This window comes from Saccostrea echinata, unplaced genomic scaffold (genome assembly GCF_033153115.1).
Source record: "Saccostrea echinata isolate AGI-Se365-2 ecotype Australia unplaced genomic scaffold, CSIRO_AGI_Sech_v1 ptg000033l, whole genome shotgun sequence".
Taxonomy (NCBI): domain Eukaryota; kingdom Metazoa; phylum Mollusca; class Bivalvia; order Ostreida; family Ostreidae; genus Saccostrea; species Saccostrea echinata.
In genome coordinates this window covers 3,379,299-3,398,218 of record NW_026889782.1, presented here as the reverse complement: position 1 = coordinate 3,398,218, position 18,920 = coordinate 3,379,299, and the positions used below count along the sequence as shown (strand labels likewise).

The 18,920-nt window shown below is 36.1% G+C and overlaps 1 pseudogene; it reads right to left on the bottom strand.

The window, feature by feature from the left end:
* Window positions 1-2,058: 2,058 nt before the first annotated feature.
* Window positions 2,059-12,083, bottom strand: LOC133198574 (uncharacterized; annotated as a pseudogene).
* Between the last annotated feature and the right edge of the window lie 6,837 nt (window positions 12,084-18,920).

Sequence of the window (18,920 nt, the reverse complement as noted above, 5' to 3'; positions counted from 1 at the left end):
GAGGACAAAAAGGATCATTTTCTCATACTTTAACCTTAAACTTTGCATGAAAATATACATTTTTTGGTTTACAAAAACAAGGAGCATTGACCCACTCTACCTTAAAAATACACTTTTATGACAAAACATTTGCATCTTTCTGAGAAATACTAGAAGTCCATAAGTCAATGGTCATATCACAAATATGATTTAAATGCCACAATTCATCAGAAGCTGTGTAGCGTAGTGGTTAGCGTGTTAGTCTCGAAGCAATATGATACTCTGGATTTTTATTGCCAGGGTTCGAATCCAATGAATACATACACCATATTATTTTTCAAGAATATTATTTTCCTGAGATTTTTTTCTTTCTCAGAAAGTTTTGTTTAACATAATTTCATAAATTTCAATAATGAGAACTTTACTTTAAATACTTAATTCACAAACTGGATATGATATTTTAATAACTGAAGCTATAGGCATTCTGCACGCCCATCTTCTTTCAAGAAGATTAGAGTTTTACACTGACCTTGACCATATACAAAGACATTTTTCCAGAAAACACATCCTTATGTCATGAACAATCTTTGTGTCAAGCAGGGGTTTATACAATCCCAGCACTAGAAAATAAAAAGATGGCTGTGCCAGGAATTGCATGCTTTTGAATTCAATGACCTTGAAAATTTTCAAATGACCCTAAGTCATGACTTACCCTCAGATCATAAATTAATATATACCTTTCTGTGATGTATGAACATATTAAAATGTTCTTCCATTACAAAGCTTAAGTCCATATTGGACTGACAATCTGAAAGCTAGATGGACAGTCAGACTGGTGATTCCTATAGATAAATGTATCTTCAAAATTTGTTGATCGATGGTGGTATAGTAGTAAGAAAGAGTAGAATCACCAAATTAAAGTATTCCATCAGGAAACAATAGCCTTTAAAGTATAACTGTTAAATAAATTACATCTTTGTTGAAAGACAGCTGACTGAAATATTAGAATTCCACAAGTTTAACAGCTAAAGAATCATTGAATAGATCCAGACAAAAATGCCACTGAAATACATCTAGGCAAAAGGACAACTTTAATTAAATAGCAGTAACTCTAAAATATTGACAGATAAAGCTGCAAAATACAGGTGTACAACTTCATCCCTCCAAACTTCTTGTTTGAAAGAAAAAAAATCAAAACAGTTTACAACATAGGTAATCAAAGATTAAAAGCTCACCTCGACAAATGTCATCAATAGGTATGACAAATCTCACATCATATTTTTTTCTAGTTAGTGTGCATTCGAAGATCAATATCCATGCAAGTTTGTTTAAGTAGGACTTACAGTTACTCGGAAATGGATCTGCTCCAAAAATCGTAACCTGTTCACTAATCAGGAAAATGTCGGTCAGTTCAAACATCTGGAGCAAGTCTGGAAGTGTCCATCCTTAGATCCAAGTTTAATCATACCAGGTCATATAATTATAGAGCTACACTAAAAACATTACCCTGGTTACTCATCTGAAGAATGTAGGTCAGATTCAGTATCTAAAGCAAGACTGGAAGTGTCCACCCCTAGAAACATCATCCAGGCTAAAGTAAAACTGGTTAAAATATGGCTAAAATTCACTCATCTGGAAAATGTAGGTTAAATCCAGCATCCGAAGCAGATTGGGTAGTGTACATCCCTATGTGCATCATCCATGAAAGTTTGGTCCAGAAAGGGGATATAGTTACTTGGGAATGGACTTGCTCAAAAAACTTTAACCTAAGCATTCATCTGGAAAATATAAGACAAATCCAGCATCTGAGGCAAGTATGGTAGTGTCCATCCCTAGGTGCATTGATCCAGGTAGGGCTTATAATTACTTGGAAATGGACCTGCTCCTATAACTTTAATTGGGACACCGACGTCAACTTTGTCGAGGTGAGCTAAAATGATTTCTGAACAAGAAAATATGAAAAATTGAACAGAAAGACAAATTGGATAATGCCAGTATAGTGTTGGGGCAATCCCTTGTCTTAAATTTTATCTGAAACCTGAATGTTCTGGTTATTTTTTAACATTACTGAAGTATTCTTTACTGAAGTCCAAAGTAAGCATTGCAAAATGCATAATCATAGAGATTAAACAGGATGTCATGGGAAGGTACTTCCATGTTCCCATCTGGGATAGGCAAATTCAGTTTGTTAATGCATGTATTGGATGTTGGTACTAAAGATGCATTTTTCACGAATGCTATTGATGGATGAATGTGGAATCCTAGAACTGGTTCTTCTTCTGAACCAGTGGCAAATTTCAAGATGCTGCATAATGAAACATCCCCCCTTCTTCCTCCTGAAAATAAGAAAAATTCATTGTTTTTAATATCTATTGTTGCATTTCTTCAAAGCCCCTGGGTTCAGATCATAACATGTATTTTGACATATAAGCAACCTTTGAGTCATACAAATTATACACATTTTTTTCATATGATTTTAATAACAAAGAAATTGTTCAGACATGGAATGGGGTGGACAGGCAGATGGACAACAAGAGGCCAAAGAGCTTTTAATCCCTCTTTTGATAAATTCCACAAGTGTCATTTTGACATATTTTGGATAAATATATCCTGAGGCTCAAAAGGAACATCAACTGACAGGGTTTGATGATGCTAGGCATCTCAGTATCCAAGCTATAAAAGATTTGACAAAGAAAAATGATACAATTAAAAATGTAGATCATTGTGACCTACATTTGGGTCAACATATCCTGAAGTTTTATACTGACAAGATTTGATGATCCCAGTCTTCAGAGTGGGCAAAATTTCTGTTTAAACTAGAGGCTCATGGACCACAATGCTCTGCTGAATAACTTTGACCATGCTGTTCTTCACAACATTTCCCCCCTTGTCATACCTATTGTGGCCCCATCCTACCCCCAGGGGTCATGATTTAAACAATTTAGAATCTACACCAATCCAGGATGCTTCCTCATAAGCTTTTCTGGCCCAGTGGTTCTTGAGGAGACGGTTTTTAAAGATTTTTCCTATATATTTTAACGAAAAACTTGGATTCCCTATTGTGGCCCTGCCCTACCCCTGGGGGTCATGACTTTAGAATCTACATTACCCCAGGATGCTTCAACATGAGTTTCAGCTGTTCTGGCCCAGTGGTTCTCGAGAAGAAGATTTTTAAAAATTTTTCTATATATTTCAATGTAAAAATTAGATTCTCTATTGTGGCCCTGCCCTACCCCTGGGGTCAGGATTTGAACAATTTAGAATCTATACTACCCCAGGATATTTCCACATAAGTTTCTGGCCCAGTGGTTCTTGAGAAGAAGATTTTTAAGCTTTGCCCAACCATTACTTTTCTTTTATTTACATTTCCTGTATTTTCTCCCTTTGTTTCATAAATGACCAAATTACTATCATGATGTAAACAAACTTACTGAGGATGCTTCCATATCTTTTTGATTAATCATGGTTTAGAATATTTTGAAAGATTTTCCCGATATAGTGCTATGGCCCAGTTGTCTTAAATGGTAATAAATATTAATTTAAAAATAGAAAATAAAAATACAAAATATAAGAAGTTTTTATACTAACCAGCAACCTCCCGCAAATATTTAATGAATGCAGAGTAAATCTTTCCCTCTGCCTGCCTTTGATTGGACCCATCCACACTGAAGTCAGCTTTCAAAAGACTAGTTAGCCTCTTTAATGTCAGAAAGTTTTGTGTATCATTATCAGTGAACAGATGAAGAAGCTGTGGAAAAGTACTCATCATCTGAAAAATGTCCCAATTTTTAACTGCAGTACTTTTATATTACAGTGATGACACTACTTTCTTGACTTGAAATCTTTCATAGTCAATCTTTTATAACAACTGATGTGATCATTATATTTCTCCATATATATATATATATATATATATATATATATATATATATATATATATATATATATATATGCATTTTAACTTTACCTGACAAAGTCCAAGGGCATCTAATCCCTTTCGAAGCTCCTGAATGAACTCCCTAGCATTGGGACTGGTAAATTCCTCTACAATATCTGAACTGAAAACTCTTGGAAGTTTTCCATTTTGGAGGAGACTCAGAGCTTAGAAAAGACATAAATATAGATATACAAAATCAAAAGCCTGAAAGGCTTTAGTTGCATCGAACATGAAAAATAATTTCAAAGATCTTTTTAAATTTGAAATAACAATAGTTCACTTTAGTGACTATGGTATCTAATAAAATATTGTAGTTTTTAAAAAAAATGTCACAATTATAGTCTGGGGCCTTTTGCCATGGTCCGACTAGAGCAGGGTTAAAATTGACTAGACACCGTCAAACAATCAATCTCATCTCTTTTCAGTCAGTTGAAGAACTTTATGAAGGATTTAAAGGTCTTTTTTTCCATGGGGAGCCCAAGGCTCATGAAGCAATCTTCAAATCAAGTCAATTTTTTGTCAATTGTCTTCAATTTTTACAATATACATGTAGAAATCACATAAAAACTGAAATGGTATTTAAACTTGTTTTCCTTTCATGCTGTTTATCTTAATTTTCAAGTATCAGTTTCTAACAATAATTCATTCTATGAATGACTGAAATTTTGACTTCATTCTAAAACTGCTTCATGATCCTGGGCTTGGTCTTTGGGAAATGGAGTCTTGCTAACTTCCTCAATGATATAATCTGGTATCTTGGCTGTATAACATACCTAATATTTTTCCTACTACTTCATAGCTTGATGATGACCACTCCTTGACAGGGTTGAAGTACATCTCCTTTATTTCCCGGAGCACAAGAGCAAAAAACTCTTTCCTTGGTCCACCGAGATCTATGGCTGACTGTTGAATAATAAAATATGAATGATTATAATATTGCTAATTTATGTATTACCAATGATTATTATTAGGCCATTCCAAGTTTTTCCTTTCACTTACTTTGTTTACCATCCACCCTAACAACAAGAAATTCTCTGTCCAGGAAAAACACGCACACACCAAAAGGAAAAAAAAAATGACATTATATGAATAATTGTAGAATTTATTGGGGGGTTTTTGTCCCCCGCTTTTGCAAAGCCAGGGGACATTAAATTTCATTCCTCTGTCATTTTGTCAGCCTGTCCGTCTGTCACAAATACTTTAATCTTGGTCCTAACTTTTGAATGAGAAGAGATGGGCTCTTATATTTCCCATATACATAACATATACATTACCTGTGACAAGACCTTTCCAAATATACTATGATATTTGAACCATGACCTTGACCTTGGAGTTTGACCTACTTTTCAAAAATTCTCAGATTACTTTAAATTGTTCATAACTTTTGAAAGAGAAAAGATAGGGCTTTCATATTATACATGTATATTACTATACGCGAGGAATTAATTACCGCGAAATTCCGCGAGAAGCAGCTCTCGCGAAATAAAATTACTCGTTTTTATTTTTATGGAGCTTAAATCCATATAAAGTCTTTTGGCCAACTGTCCACTCGCGAGTTATTGTTCTTGTGATTTGACGCCTAAGAGCCATTTCGCGATATTAAGTACTCGCGTAAAATATGGAATCTACAGTACCTGTTCAAAGGCCTATCTGAATATACTATGACTTTTGACCCTGTTGACCTTGAAGTTTGACCTACTTTTCAAAAATGTTATCTTTCCTTATAACTTTTTATTGAGAAGAAATCTATAGGGCTTTCATATTTGACATGTGCATTACCTGCAACAAGATGTTTCCAAGCATGCTATGATTTTTGACCCCTTGGCCTTTATGTTTGACCTAATTTAAAAAAAAATTGTAACTTTGGTGATCACTTTTGAATGACATATGATAGGGCATGCATATTTGACATCCCATCCTCTAAGACACCAAAAGTTGGGGACCACAATTCTTTGAATTTGATTGTTTAAATTAATAATCTCAAAACCAATCCAATTCCAATGCTAAACATAGAAAAAACTTGGAATGGCCTTAATGCAATTCAAAATTTCTTAGTGGGACAAAAATTGTATGTGTCCCTCAAAGCTTGATTGTATATTGCATTATGTTTTTAAAGCATTTTATGGTGTGTTACATATTATTTCAATTTTGACATGAATGCAAGTACATTTTTTTTTCTCTCAAGATTTTGAAGATTCATTTTTGTCTAAAGTAAATAATGAAAAATTATTGTCAATTATATCTTCCTTCCATTCTGATTTTATCTAACATTCATTAGAAATTTTATAAATGCTTTAAGTCACCCAAACAAAGGTAGCATCATTTTTTTTATACCTCTCCATAAAACTGGACTTCCAAACATGGTCTCAAATCTTCTAAAGATTGAATTTCTTCTACTGCTGTGTTTAAAATGTTCTGTCGATCGACCATTATTAAATTTGTCATGCCCTCTATAGTCTCTGAATCACTCACTAAATCTAGTTTTCTACCTGTGACAATATGTTTTTGAAAAATTTTCAAGATGTCGACAGGGTCCACAATATTTCTATCTTTACAATAATTTTTAACCATTCCTACGACATCAGAAACTGTTGTAAAGAGTTGTTGCAAGTTATTTTCTTCAACCTGACTAGGTGTATCTTCTCTCTCAGTCATTCTGTTTTCTGCCATACTAAAAGAATCTACTGTACTAGTCAATCTCTGCTCATGTTCAATTAATCTTTCATCTCCAGTTTCAGAAAAATTGTTTTATGAATTGTTGGGATACTGTGTTGTCTCCATCATTGGTAACCTGTGTTCTGTAATGTCTGATTGCTGCACAGGAACAGAGGCATTTGGTGGTACCCAGTTACTTCTTTGTTCTGTAATGTCTGATTGCTGCACAGGAACAGAGGCATTTGGTGGTACCCAGTTACTTCTGTGTTCTGTAATGTCTGATTGCTGCACAGGAAAAGGGGCATTTGGTGGTACCCAGTTACTTCTTTGTTCTGTAATGTCTGATTGCTGCACAGGAACAGAGGCATTTGGTGGTACCCAGTTACTTCTTTGTTCTGTAATGTCTGATTGATGAACAGGAACAGAGGCATTTGGTGGTACCCAGTTACTTCTGTGTTCTGTAATGTCTGATTGCTGCACAGGAAAAGGGGCATTTGGTGGTACCCAGTTACTTCTTTGTTCTGTAATGTCTGATTGCTGCACAGGAACAGAGGCATTTGGTGGTACCCAGTTACTTCTGTGTTCTGTAATGTCTGATTGCTGCACAGGAACAGGGGCATTTGGTGGTACCCAGTTACTTCTGTGTTCTGTAACCTGTGACAGCTGCATTTCAGATGCAGCATCAAGTGAAGTTTGTACACCTTCATCCATTTGAATTTTATATAAGTCTGTAATATTTTCCTCTCCAAATGGGTCCGGAAGTTCATAATGTTCCTCATCAGACTCAGGGAATTGATTAGATAGGAAGCAGTATTTCACATGGTTCCTCAGATCATTGATAGGATATTCTCTTTCACATCCCTTGCACTTCTCCTTCCTAGTCGTTTCTTTTTGGGGTTGTGTTTGTTTCAAAGACAAACTTCTCTGAATTGGACGAATATAAATTTTAGCTTGGCTCCCAACAGCAGCTTTTAGGTCACCAACATTCCATGGGCAGCCAATTGTACAGAGTTCTCTGCAGTTGGGTTTACATCGTAACAATTCAAATCCACCAATATTTTGGAGTTGGTAGAAGTTGCTTTCATCAGTGAGTTTTTTCATCAGGTCATTTTCTTTGTCTTCTTCACATAACTGAATCTTCTTGTAACCCAAACCAGCCTTGAACAGAATTTCTCTTTCAACAGATGTAGGCACTTTCATTTGGTTTCTGTCTGCAAGACAAATAAAATTTGCTGTCCAGGTTCTTGGTTTCTTTTTTTTCGCCTTTGAAGATACTGATGTTCTACCAGTGGCAAAGAGACGTGATCGTTCTATCTGAATGTTCCTGATGTTTCTCCCAGGCTCTGGGTTTAAAACTACAATTTATATTTTAAAATTAAAATCTGGTATACCATCATAATAGCATATAACACATGTACATTCTAAAGCCTTGCCTAAGGCAAAACATATAATGAAACACAGCTTGAGGCCAATTTTAGTTAAAATGAAAATTAGAATTATACTAAGTACCTTTAAATTGGTTCTAAAATGACAAACATTACCCACCTGCTCTAAATTGCATTTAAAATTCTAAAGAAAATATGTGAACCCAGATATAGACCTTGTGATTGTCAAAGAAGCTTTCTACAAAAATTCATGTAAAACACAAAATTTTTATTGAGGCTCCATCATAGTTAACTATAGGACAACTACCACTTTTCAAATAACTTGCCCACCAAACAAAATTGGATGTACCTATTGTTGGGCAATGCTATTTGTCTAGCCCTGCTTTAACATTCTTAAAATACTTCAATGATGAGGAAAAAAGTATATCTTTAACTTTTTTTTTCAAATTACAATGCATGAAAATAAATCTGCACATTGTCTATCTAAGTTTTTCACCTGATACATGTAAGTTTAAAGAAATTATTTTCTTACTGTACAAATCACAATTCATAATTTAAAGTTTTCTATCCATATTTCTAAGACCTTGCCTAACTTTCGCATTATCCTCTTAGAAATATCTTTTTAGCTTTAAAGGAATTTTTATTTCTTGGTTTTGGAAAAGGGGTGGGGGTGGGCGTGAAAATAATCTGTTCCTGAAAATATGCCTTTTGTCAATTGTGCAAAAATAATATAATATTCACTGTTGTGCCTTCCCGTGAAATACATCTTTGCTAGCCAAGTGTACACAATTCGTTAGTTAGCAGAGAGGCATAAATTTGAGTTTTTGAGTTTGAGCTCTTTTTTAATGCTGTAATTGAAGATTCAGGGTATATAGTTTTGCCCTGTCCGTCCGTCTGTCTGTCTATCTATCTGTATGTCCTCAAAAACTTTAACCTTGGCCATAACTTTTGAGTGGGTGGGGCTATGGCTTTCATATTTCACAGGTGTATTCCTTGTGAAAAGACCTTTCTTAGGGTACCACCAAATTTGACATCCTGACCTTGACCTAGCTGCAGAACTGTAGCTCTCTGGTTGAGAAAATTTGGACAGATAAAACAGAGCTACAGATTCAAGCATTGTTAAAACCTTCGATTTACACCGCCGCTTTTTTGTCGCTCGCTTCGGGTATTATTTCTTGTATTTTATGCATTTCACCGCTTCAAACATGGTATCCAATAATAAATGATATATTTTACTCCCATTCCTGACACATTATTTACCTTTCAACGGTTCCAAACAGCCGTATGTGGTCTTGAAGTATCAGTTAAAAAAATTGCACCCCGAGCTCCTTATTGGTGTTATGCTAAAATAACACACCCGATCGGTTTTATTTATCTCATTTTTTTTTTTACATGCATATTGTTTTCTTTATAAGTGAATATACATGATGTTTCAACCTCCAAATATTTTATTCACATTTTCTCGGCAAATGGATGTTCTTTTGATATGTAGCTCTGTGGTTTATCAGTCGAATTTTCTGAACCTGAGAGCAACAGTTCTGCAGCTGACCTTAGAGTTTGACCCACTTTTACCAAAAATTTCTGAACTTTAACCTTGGTCATAACTTCTGAATAGTTGGAGCTAGGGCTTTCATACTTCACATGTGTATTCCCTGTGACAAGATCTTTCAATGGGTATAAAAGTATTTGACCTTTTGACCTTGACTTTAGAGTTTGACCCACTTTTAAAAAACTTTAACCTTGACCATAGCTTTTGAACCGTTAGTACTAGGGCTTTCATATTTCATAGGTGTATTCCTTGTGACAAGACCTTCCTTTGGATACCAACAATTTTGATCTTTGTCCTTGACCTTGAAATTTGACTTGCATTTGAGAAACTTCAACCCTCGCCATAACCTGCCATACAGGGGCATCAGTGTTTCACAAACATATCTTGTTTTGCCTGCACATTGTATCAAAATAAGCACAACCTCATATCTTATACATTTCATAATTTCATATTACAATATAACAAAATTAATGCCATCTTAAGATTTATGCATTTAATAGCAAATAATTTCCAAAAGTCGAGACCGACACAAATGTAGTCTAAAGATGACACCCAGATCTCACACTTTGGTTGCCTGCACCACTGAGTATAAATGTTTAGTCGGGCCTTAGATTTTAGTTGTTATATTTTCATGAATGTAAAATCATAGGTCATTTCCTGTATTCAACAAGTGTTCTTATTCATCATGTTCATTGTTTTGTGAACATTGCATTTTTTCAATTAACAACGAAGAAGTCTGGGTTCTATTGCATATTCATTAGTATTTAGTTCGTCAGAATAGTTCTGTAAATTGAATATTAAACAAAAAATTCACAGACAAACAAACAAACACAAATATAACATAAAAAATGTGCCTTCCTGTCAAATCTACGATGGTCGACAGGGGCCGCCACTTTTGTTTAAGAATATTGTCATTTTGTACAGCGTTGTTGTCAATTTCCGTTGACAAATTACATTTAAACTGGTAATATTATAATGTACATGTACGGTTTTAACACTGACAATATACATAGGAGAAAATCATTAAAATTCTTTCTTGTGATATGAAACAGGTTACTCGAAGGTGATAAGCTTAAAGTTAATATAGTCTTCCAGATATGCTTTTTCGACAGATTGTAGTCAGAAAATTCCATGTTGGTGTATGTATCTGCTGGTCACATCGTAGGTAGCCAGGATGAAATTTTCAAATTTACTTCTAAATTCTACTTTTCTACCTCTACATAATAGAGAGAATCAAGTTGTCTCCTCATACACCCTGAGGAGATATATTTTTATTATAACAAATGTATTACTTTCATTTGTTTTCTTTCACTAGTCGACCTCTCCCTTTTCAGCCACCCACACCACAAAGCTTAAAAATGTAAAGGCTGTAACAAAGCATTTTTCTTTATGAGTAAATGAAAGAAAACATTCTACATAATTTAGTATATATATGATAAATAACATGCAAAGTTTCAGTTTGATATCATAATGACATTAGAAGATTTTGGGGATCATTTGGCCATTTTCAGACAATCTTCAGAAGACACTTAATTTTAAAAACAGTCATGAAAGCAGGAAAGTCAGGACCCCCCATTAAGAGTTATTAAATTTTTAAAATGTCCACCCCCCCCCCCCAAAAAAATTGACCTTTTATAAAATGGAAAGGAGAGTCATGTACCTGAAAAAAGTATTAAAGGAAAGAGTCTACATCCCCCTCCTTTCTTACATTTATTATTACAGATATTTCAGGTTGAACAAGTTGTTTAGACATTTTTCTCACAAAATTGCTGAGTCTGGCATTTGTAAGAGTTGGACCAAATGTACTGGAAAATTCCTTGATCCGCGCCTGTGAAAGGGAGTATGCATAAGAGAATAATTATTATTTCTGTGTGTGTTATTTTATATTTGATTGTTGGGCGGAAGGGGAGAGCACCACCCTGGAATCCCCCTTTCAAAAATCACTGGATCCGCCCCCTGCCACGGGACGCTTATCAAATAACGTACACCCCGGCCTGCCCCAGACGTCGGGCAGTCGTGTGTCCCTTCTGACCTCCGCACACAATCCAACACTGTGTAATAAGTAACAAATGCAATATGAGGTGGGGCCAATGTAAACAGATTTGGAGCATTTTATTCATTATTTAAACGACATCTAGATCATATTACCTTACCTTGGTGTTTTGCTGCCGCAGCGTCTCTTAAAGCTATTCGTAATTTATGCCGCTCCCCGATGGTCGCTACACCAAGACTGGATAGCTGACCATCGGAGAGGTTCTGGGCTATTTCGAAATCGATGTTTTCATTTAAAAATCTGGGGTGCAGCACTTGAAGACCGGCTTTAAGCAAAGCTTCTCTTAAATCGGCATCCTCATTATTTGCCGCCATCTTCGTTCATATCCCAGAGAGATTCCGAAAATAAGCTTCCGAAAGATCATCATCATAAAGAAGAAAGCACAGCATATAATACTGTGTCTGCATGACAACGAAATGCAAAATCTACAGCACGTAATGCTAAAAGGACCGAACATAATATTTAACGCTCATCAGCATCATAATAAGAGAAGTACTATATATAATGATGAATATACAGTATATAATGTGAGAAGTACATAATATATTGTTGTTTTCACTGCATATAATGTTAGATCTACCGCATATAATGTTACAAGCACTTCATATAATGATAAAAACACCTCATATAATGATAGATGTACATAATATAATGACATGTCTACATCATATAATGAAAGAAGTATTGTATATAATGGAAGATGCACACGATATAATGTAAAAACTACTTCATATAATTAAAATAGTACCACATATAATGAAGAGAACACTGCATATAATGTTTAATCCTCATATAAGACAGTCCCGGCGTTCCATAGTCTAGTATTCAGTATCAACTCATAAATTAAGTTCTAATCTGTGCTCCACTTAACACTATCACCATGCAGACTATTAACAAACTATTAGTGCTTCTGTACTATTTTTAAACCCATATTAAGACCTCTAGCATTGACCTCTCTTATGGTCTTTGAAGAACTTTTAATAAGATAAGTTATTTTTGTCTCATTTTTATTTATCTATTACTTACAGGTCTACCTGATTATTAAAACTAAGAAAATACTTTTTGAATTATATTGTAAACATTCTTGCATAATTATTTTATTCTATTTACCTTTCAAATACATTATTTACAGTGATTAATTATCAAAAGTGAACGGAAAAGGGGAATAACTTCTCTCAGTAGAATACAAATTAATAGAGCCCTGCCCAGGACTAGAATGCTTAGACAAATGGTCCAGATGTTCAAAAATCTGGTAGAAATACGCTTACTTATATCATTTAAACTTTTACTCAGTTTTGTTCCGATATGCCCAGAAGCAGAGAAGAATTTCACAGGTACAATGCATTTTCACTACAGATTCAACAAATCCTTACCCTAACACCAGAATCCAAGACCAAGGGTCAAGAAATTTACAGATCTGGAAGAGTTACCCTCATCATCATAACTATGGACTTCGAAGAATTAACACTTTTCCACTATTTTATCAAAAGCCCCCCCCCCCCTCGTTATGCCAGAACCCTTGACCCTAGGATCACAAGATTTAAAAATTCTGTTCGAACCTCCCATTTTCATCATAGCTAAGCAATTTATTTATCAGCTCAATGCTAAGGAGCAGACAGGATTAATTAATGATTAATTAATAGAATTAATGCTTTTTCAATAGAGCCCCCCCCCCTCTTCCTAAAGAGCCCCAAAAACTGAAGCCACATATTTAAATATTTTGGAAGAAGCATCCTTGCCTATCATAATCATGCACTTAGTTTGTTTAAATAATCTCCAGTAGCAGAGAAGATTTTCAAAGAATCAATGCATTTTCACTATATAATCAATAGAGCCCCGCCCTAACACCAGAACCCCTGACCCTCGGGCCATGAAATTCAAAATTTTTGAAAAGGCACTTTTGCTCATCATAACTATGTACTTAGTTACTTTATTTAATACCCAGGAGCAGAGAAGAAGATTTTCAAAGAAATAATGCACTTTCACTATATGATCTATATAGCCCCACCCTGGGGCCAAAACCCCTGACCCAGGGGCCATGAATTTCACAATTTCTGAAGAGGACTTCTTGCTCATCATAACTATGTACTTGGTTACTTTATTTAATACCAAGGAGCACAGAAGAAGATTTTCAAAGAATTAATGCATTTTCACTATATAATCAATAGAGCCCCGCCCTAACACCAGAACCCCTGACCCTGGGGCCATGAATTTCACAATTTTGGAAGAGGTACTCTTGCTCTTCATAACTATGTACTTAGTTACTTTATTTAATACCCAGGAGCAGAGAAGAAGATTTTCAAAGAAATAATGCACTTTCACTATAAGATCTATATAGCCCCACCCTGGGGCCAGAACCCCTGACCCAGGGGCCATGAATTTCACAATTTCTGAAGAGGACTTCTTGCTCATCATAACTATGTACTTGGTTACTTTATTTAATACCCAGGAGCACAGAAGAAGATTTTCAAAGAATTAATGCATTTTCACTATATAATCAATAGAGCCCCGCCCTAACACCAGAACCCCTGACCCTGGGGTCATGAATTTCACAATTTTGGAAGAGGTACTCTTGCTCTTCATAACTATGTACTTAGTTACTTTATTTAATACCCAGGAGCAGAGAAGAAGATTTTCAAAGAAATAATGCACTTTCACTATATGATCTATATAGCCCCACCCTGGGGCCAGAACCCCTGACCCTGGGACCATGAATTTCACAATTTTGGTAGAGGGCTCAATGCTTGTTACAATGATGCCAACAGTTTGACTGCTTGATGTCCTGGAGTAAAGAAGAAGATTTTTAAAGATTGCATTATTTTTGGTGGTTTTAGCCCCACCCCTCAGGCCCCAGGGGGGCAGGGACCATGAAATTCACAATTCTTGTTCCCCTTCACCCATAGATGCTATATGCCAAATTTGGTTGAAATTGGTTAAGCGGTTTCAGAGAAGAAGCTAAAAATGTTCAAATGTTAACACACGACGCACGCCGACGGACGAGAACGGATAGCAATAGGTCACCTGAGTGACTCAGGTCACCTAAAAATCTTTCTGTTTGAATGAGACCACCTTTAAAATAATGTTTGTTTGCCCTCTCCCGACTCAGGATGAAAAAAATTCAATTTCACTGCTAAATTTTAAAAATATATTGTCTAGAATACATAGAAAAAATATTTGCTTCCTGGAGGTTAAAAAAAAGGTTTGGAGTCGGACCATTTTTAGCCAGTCCGTCGGAAAAGGGCAACGAAACATTTTTTTCAAAGATGGCCCGAGTTTTAAATTCTTTCAGACAAGTTTCTTTGATTTGTGTATTGTCCAATGTGCATAAATAGGTGTTGGAGCTTTGTTTGTTTGCTTGTTTAAAAACCCTCTCAAAATTTTTTAAATTATATGGAGACGCCACCATTTGCCGGTGTAAATTTGCAAATTTTGACCTGCTAGACAGAACTACGTAGTAAATTGACCGTTGTTTTTTTGCAGTTGATTGCTGGATGTGTCCCACGGCACAATTTGCAGGTGTGTCTGAACCTACAACGTTGGGTAGACTTAACATTTTTAGGTCACCCGACTTTACTCAGCATATGAACTAAGTATATTGTTGGCATATGAACTATAAGTACATGGGTATGATGAGGATGAGTGCCTGTTCCAAAGTTGTGAAAGATGTGGCCCCAGGGTCAGGAGTTTTCGTGTTAGGGCGGACCTCTAATCATAATATAGTAAAAATGCATTAATTCTTTGAAAATTTCTCCTCTGCCCCTTGGTATTAAGCCAATGAACTAAGTATATAGTTATAATGAGGAAGGGTTCCTCTTCCAAAATTGTGAAAAATGTCCCACCTGGGTCAGGGGTTCCGGGGGGGGGGCTTATTTAATATATACTGAAAATGAATTAATGCTTTGAAAATCTCCTCTGCCCCTTGGTATTAAGCAATCTAAATGCATAGTTATGATGAGCAATGGTGCCTCTTGGAAAATTGTGAATTTCATGGCCCTGGGTCAGGGAGTCTGGTGTTTGGGCGGGGCTCTGTTGATTATATAGCAAAAATGCACTTATAATCTGAACATCTTCTCTGCCGCTTGGTATTAAGCAATCTAAATGCATAGTTATGATGAGCAATGGTGCCTCTTGGAAAATTGTGAATTTCATGGCCCTGGGTCAGGGAGTCTGGTGTTTGGGCGGGGCTCTGTTGATTATATAGCATTAATGCACTTATAATATGAACATCTTCTTCTCTGCCGCTGAGAATTAATCAAACAGACTAAACGCAATGATATAAATGTAAGTAAATGTACGTTTTCTCTGCTCCTGGGTATCTAATAGGCAAACAGAGTAAAAAATTCTGTGAAAAAGTTGGGAATTTCAATTACGTTAGATTATATTTAACTGTTTTGAATTTGATCATTAATGGTAAAAACATCAAGGAGATAAAACATCTAAAATAACTTTTACAAAAAATAAATACAACTGCATTTTAACATGTTGGTTTTACAGTCGTTAAAAATTTGAATTTGAAGTGTATTTTGTCATGACAGCGAGACAATAACTTCGAAATGGATTATATAAACTCAAAGTTTTTATAAAATTTATGCATAAAAGATTTACAAGACTTGTTTTGATAGACTTGTTAAAGAATCCAGTATATCGCATATCGCTGTATAAAAAATCGTATTGAATTGTATCGAATTTTTTTGCTCAATACACAACCCTCGATCTAATTAAAATTAGTTGCTCCGAATCCGCTACCCTTTCTCAAACATTACCAACATTCCATACCGGGTCACGTCAGAAGACCTTTTCATTAGCCAATGAAATCGCTCTTTCCGAAGTTTAGCCTGGTAGTTTTGAGGTATTATACCTTTTCCCCTTCTAATGTTAAAGCCCGAGGAATTAATAATTATCAGAAGTGGGGCAAAATGGCAGATACACCGAGGGAAACATGTGTATTGGGTGATGTGTGTATTGTTTGCGGGTAGCAACAGCAATTCTCAAGGAACTGTTTCAATCACACAGGTCATCCAGTATTTTTCCTTCTTTGAATCTAGTTTCTCGGAATGAAACATGTCACAAAATTATACACAATATGGCACTACAATGCAATTTGGACACATCCCGAATGCTGGTACAGTATATAATTGTTCTGGGAAAAGAGTCTAATCCATCAATCATCCAGGCCATTCCTAAGTCTACAGCACTTTCAATTTTTTTCCACAAGTTTTATGTTTGGTTTGTCAGGTGACAGTCTAATTTCAGTTGTGTCTTCCTTCAAATTCAAGACTTTGCGGTCTGCTCATGAAATTTTATGGGTGCAAGTTGCACTCAGTGCTAACACTGATGCAGATGGGAAAATGGAACGTAGTTCCCCTAAGTAGCTGAACCATTTAAGTATCTCTTCTTGCTCTTTTTTCAGTTTATTTACATTGAACATCTTCAGAACTTCTTCGGACGCCATGTTTCAAGCTTCAACCGAGACGTCTAGAAACTCGAAACTGATTGGCTAATTCTGAAATGTTTATTCACATCTGAAAGGTCGTTCTGACGTGACCCCGTAAGGGATGTTGTTAGATGTTTGAGAAGCGGTAGCGGGTTCGGAACATCTAATTTTAATTAGATTGCACAGCCCTAGTACTAATTTATCAATTTTAAGTCAAGTTCTTCAAATAATGACTATTTGGCTTTACCTGTTCTCTTGTCTAGAAATTTCGGTAAGCTAAATTCAGGGTACTCAAATACAAATTTTGTCGACGAAGGATCAGTGTGCGGCATATCTGTCAGGTCTGTCACTTTTGCGCGAACAAGTAGTCGATATCAATCTGTGATCAAATAGATTCTGTTTAAAACGGCAGGCAAGTCAGTAGACTAAACTTTGATTTTTAGAGTATTATTAAGAAAGAAGAGTGAACGCTTCCCGACCGTTTCACATGCGAGAACATCTCTGGCTGACGTTACGTCAGAATGACGTAGTGATGCTGCTCCAGGTCGATCGACATATGCATAATTATAATTTCACCGGAACTTGTATAAATTATCCCTTAAATTAGAAAAAATATTTTATTCGTTCTTTATAAAAGGTTGACGAATTTTCATAAACTTATCTCTGTTTTTTATGGTGTAAAGGTAAAAGTCTCAATAATTTCCGAACAGCCCCCGTAGTTTCATAAATTCATAAATGTTTGGACCTCTATCGTTTCCCATCTGTATATGTATCTGACGCATGCGCATACCTATTTGGAGTTTTTGGTCAGTATATGAGATGTTTACTGTTGAGCACCTGTCTTAACCCCAGTGGGTCTTGTTTTTAGGTCACCCGAGTCGCTCAGGTGACCTATTGCTATCCGATTTTGTCCGTCGTCGTCCGTTAACATTTAATTTCAGCTTCTTCTCTGAAACCACTCTACCAATTTTGGCATATAGCATCTATGGGTGAAGGGGGACAACAATTTTGAATTTCATTGTCCCTGCCCCCCTGCGGCCTGAGGGGTGGGGCTAAAGGCACCAAAATTTATGCAATCGTTAAAAATCGTCTTCTTTACTCCAGGACATCAAGCAGTCAAACTGTTGGCATGATTGTAATAAGCATTGAGCCCTCTACCAAAATTGTGAAATTCATAGCCACAGGGTCAGGGGTTCTGGTGCTAGGGTGGGGCTAAATAGATCATATAGTGAAGGTGCATTATTTCTTTGATAATCTTCTCTGTTCCTGGGTATTAGATAGACTAAGTACATAGTTATGTTGAGCAAGACTGCCTCTTCCAAAATGCAGTAATTCTTTGAATCTTCTTCTCTGCTCCTGGGTATTAAATAAACTAACTAAGTACATAGTGATGATGAGCAAAAGTGCCTTTTCCAAAATTGTGAATTTCATGGCCCCAGGGTCAGGGGTTCTGGTGTTAGGGCGGGGCTCTATTGATTATATAGTGAAAATGCATTAAATATTTGAAAATCTTCTTCTCTGCTCCTGGTTATTAAATTGATTGATTGTATATTGTTTTACGTCCCATTCGAGAATTTTTCACTCATATAGAGACGTCACCATATACCGGTGAACGGCTTCAAATTTTGACCTTTACTCGGCACTCAGGGCCATTGAGCAGTGAGGGATCTTTATCGTGCCAACGCCTGCCGTGACACGGGGCCTCGGTTTTTAAGGTCTCATCCGAAGGACCCGCAACTTTCACTTCAAAGTGCCGAGCGCATGGCGAAGGAAAAGTTGCTACCTATTTTTTATCGACTTAGGTCTGTCGCGGCCGAGATTCGAACTCACGACCTCCCGATCACGGAGCGAGCGCTCTACCGACTGAGCTACCGTGAACGGTTCCTGGTTATTAAATAAATTAAGAACACTGTTATGATAAGCATGAC